This window comes from Passer domesticus, chromosome 2 (genome assembly GCF_036417665.1).
Source record: "Passer domesticus isolate bPasDom1 chromosome 2, bPasDom1.hap1, whole genome shotgun sequence".
In the NCBI taxonomy this organism is placed as follows: domain Eukaryota; kingdom Metazoa; phylum Chordata; class Aves; order Passeriformes; family Passeridae; genus Passer; species Passer domesticus.
The window spans coordinates 28376281-28380626 of record NC_087475.1 but is presented as its reverse complement, the minus strand read 5'-3'; positions in this window follow the sequence as shown (position 1 = coordinate 28380626).

Here is a 4346-nt window from a genome sequence, read left to right as displayed (position 1 = left end):
CCCATTTTTGTCATATCCTTTAGAACTGAATGAATAACTGCTGGACTCCTGAATATGCATGAGTTAGTGTTGGATTTTTGACAAAGGTTGGAGTTTCCTGGGTTTCCAATTGGCCATGCAAATGTTCTTAAGTTTATTTCAGTTTGCTACACTGTGATAGAGGAGGTGTTAAATTGCCCATATGACCAATGACAGAATTGATGTTATTGAGTCTGCTCTGCTCTCTGCAAAGACTTTAATACCTTGTACTGTCAATATACTGACAACAATAAAGCCTATTTGCATTTATGAGGTGAAAGACTGAAGCCAAAATGCAGCACATACCAGACCACTTGTGATGTGGTCAGGATTAGGTCAGTGTACTGCCTGATTACCCTTTGCTGCTTTGGCTCCATCTGATTAATGCTAAGCCACCCAAGGCAGTGAAGCCTTCACACATGTTCATCAATTGTTTGCTCAAATACCCCAGTATATCCAGGAGAACAAGTTTATCCAAAATATAGAAGGCTGAGGTGATTGCTATACCAGAAAGGTTTTTGTGCAGTTAGGTATCACATGACATCTTTTCTGAGCTCTTTCACAAATTCCTAGGGCAGCCAGTCTCTGGGGGGGACAGTGTCTGGGCCAAACCTGGGCTCCAGGTGCTCATTCAGGACACTGTACTTCCCAGAGTCTCTGCAGGCTTGGCTGCTGCCTCAGCTCTGCTGTCTCATAGACACCCCTCTGCTGAGGTGCAGGGAAAGCTCACAGGCTGTCCCACAGTGCTGCTCTCTGCTGCTTCAGCAAAGCACCCTGCATGGTGTTGTCTATCCAGAAACTACTTCAGCTTCTGTTTGCTTGGAAAAATTACCTCTCTGCAATATTTTACTAGAGATTACTTTAGTTACATTATAAAATGTACTGGATTTATTTTCAAACTGTAGCTAGCTGGAAATTCAAGATTCCTGGTGCAGAAAACATCTCAACATTAGCTTCTTTAACCACTAGATCAATTTTCCATTTAATGTGGAATAACTTATGTCACTTGATGGTCTTTAGGGACCTTTTCATAATAAACCACTTGACAAGTGAGGCAAGTAAGCTTTGCAAGATTTATAATTGATCACTGATGCTATTGTAGACATGATGGAAACACCATATATAACACAAATATTTTCTAGCAAAAAAATATTATTGCTTCATAATCAGGTGTAGGTGTTAGTCTCTGATTTGGCATCCCTTTGGCATAATGAGCCTGTGGTTCTGCGTCTACAGAATATAAAAATAATGATGTTTTTGTAAGGGTTCCAGACATCTTGCCTGTATATGAAATGTAAATACTGTGTTCAATCTTTAGCCCTTGAAATTGGGTGTGAAGGAGGGATTCTGTTTGGGCCTAAATACAGGCAAAGCTTTATTTGTGGGCTATATTCCTATGGAAGTGCAGCTGTTCAAATGCTCTTAGGACCCAACAAAGACAGCATTGTTCTGTGGAAACACGCTGGCAGAGCTGGTGGGGCTCCGGCCAGCTGTAGGTGAGATGACTGCAACAGCAAGGGACTGTCACTCAGCAGTGCAGCCAGCCATGCCTGGTGGCTTCTGACAGCCACAACTGTGTGGCCAGGGGTGTGAGCAGCAGGGCAAGGCTCACCATGCCTCGCTCAGACACAACACAGCACGAGCAAGCAGGCAGCAAAGGAAGCCTTGCAATGGTTCCAGCTAAGGTGTGTGACTGGAGTGGCCTCTGAGCCTCCACCGGCACCACTTTAGTAGTCATGCTGTTACACTTATTATTGGTTCAAGGCCATGAAACACATTTTTGAGCAACTGGGCTTAGGTGCCCCTACAAGAGTACTGATACTAATACACTCAGACCCTCACTCAGACTCCTTTTCTCAGATGTTTCTGACATGCTTTTCACTTGGACAAGAAAATAGCAAAATTTGGGGACAATACATTGATTTAGCAAGAAGAAAAGTCAGTGGCATGGAGTATAATGTAGAGTCCAGCTTGGTCTGTTTTTGTTCATACACGAATTTCACAAAACAAGCCACAGGAAAGAAAACTTGTTCTTTTCCACTAGAAGGAGTCTCAATCTAGTTGGCTAGCCCTTGTCCTTGAGAAGCTGGAAGAATTTCCTACAGATAAACATGCACACAGCAGGAGAGACAGAAAATGTCATCATTTCACCATAAAATTTGTAATCATGCAGCATTTTCTGAATGATTAAATTTTCACTAAAATACCAAGAAACTATGAAACAATATTATCTAGTAGTACTGCTATAGCAGTTGGAAATTTCACTAGAAAATTTTAAACCCTCCCACTCTGAGGCATAATAATGAGGGGAAATTAATAGGTTATGGCAAAATGCTAGCAAGGATTTCTTGCCCATGTGTTGGGACTATTCACCATATTCTGAGAAATAATATCAGGCTACATGGATCACTAATAGAATCTGTGCTGATAACAGTCACCTACCTGCACAAAAAAAAGAAGAAGAAGAAATAAAAAGGTGCTTTGTTTGAGGATAACATTTGATTTCCAAGAAAGTCTTCCTTTGTATTCTCTTGTATAGTTATTGAGTCTGCACCAGGAGAACATCAAGATTAACATCAGTTCCCTGGAGCTTGGCTAAGGCAATATACAACAGTAGTCTGTAAGAATGATAGTTGGGAGGTTTTATTTCTTTGATTGATTATTTCTTTGTTTTCCGGAGACACGTGGAATAAAGCACACTGACACTGTCCCTCTGTCTTTCTTCCAGGAGTGGTTAGACTTCACCTGAGGCTTTGAATCTGCTACTGTCTTTGAAGTAATTAATTGATTCTTTGAGTTCACTTGGCTCATCCTCTGACCTTGAGGTCCTGAGTGCCCTGTTTGCCTCCCACACCAACCTGCCATCATATTGGCAGCATGAGAAAAAATGTATATTAGGAGAGGAGCAAAGGAGAGAGAATAAAATTAATTTGATACACTCTCTAAAATGATGACACTTTAAGAGAAGTAACTTATGTGAGGGATTGCATGAACATGGTGCCCTCTTCAGCACTTCATGTGCAAGCTCCCCTAGGACAGGCTTGCTGCAGCCAAGGGCAGAATGGCTATTTTGCCTTCTGGCTGCTGCTACCTCAGTATCGCATCCAAAGCTTAAGCCACAAAACTCAGCTACCTTCCCCACACTTTTATTTCTCTCTTTTCCATCATCCTTTCATTAGAGAAAATTGAAAGTGTACACTGTAAGTCAGTCGTCTCTGTTTACATTTGTTGCAACACCTATGGGGAAGGAAAAACAGAATTAAGTCTGGGGTTTATATTTTCTGCGTCTCCTATTAGCTTCAGTCAAGATCAGCCAAAACACCTTTAATGATGTCAAGGCACAAAGTTGAAATTACAAGCTGATGTTTTAAATATGGCTTATTTTACTAGTTTGGACTGCCTGCAGTTTTGCAAATTACCTTAGTTCTTTTGGTTGATGTATCCAGAGATCAACCAACTGTCCTTTGCTAGGAATGCCTCCTGTTTCAAGAGAACACTGTGATCAACACTATGAAACTCACAACCTGTATATTTTTTTCTTTTTTTTTTTTTTTTGTCGAAAATTGATTTAGTGGCTTCATACTTGTGAGCTTGGAAGAGTATGATACAGTTTTTATAAAATAAAACTAAAGACATGGGAAATAAGTTTACTTACACACACACACACAAATTGATGGGACTGGAGTTTCAATGGGGTTATGAATACAAGTTGCTCCCAGTATTTTTCTAAGTTGCATCACAGCAGTTACCTTCTTTAGCATTAAGACCACCTCTGATCACTTGGACTCTAAATTTATTTCATTTTGAGAAAAATCACCTTTTTTTTAGTATTTTCATTCCATTCCCAAGTGACATCCCCCATTGCAGTAAGGGGGACTTTTGCTTTTATTTCTAGAAGCCTCAGTTTTCATTCCCTTTGTGTACTAAAGGTGTCCTGATGAGTCAATGTGAGCAGGGAAACAATTTGCTTGAAAGAGGCACCTCCATGAAACTTCAGTAAAGGTCCCTGCATAGACACAGAGCTGAGGCATGCTTAGCTAAGATGGAGAAACAAGTGACTTCTGTTTCTGCCTGGATGTTCTGAGACCAACCAGGGCACATGCTATGCCCAGGAGCTCCTTCAGCCAGTACCAGCCAGCTCAGCAACCAAAGGGAGCCCCTTCCCCTCTCCCTGCTCTCTGCCCTCACCCTTCAGGAAGAACAAGGACAGAGCACCAGACTAAGGATCTGCTCTGGGTTCAGTGAATTTTAATCCAGAGCTGGCTGTCTGCTCAGATGTGCTTTTTAGCACAACCACATCAGCTGGGGACACAAGTGAGGAGAAAGAA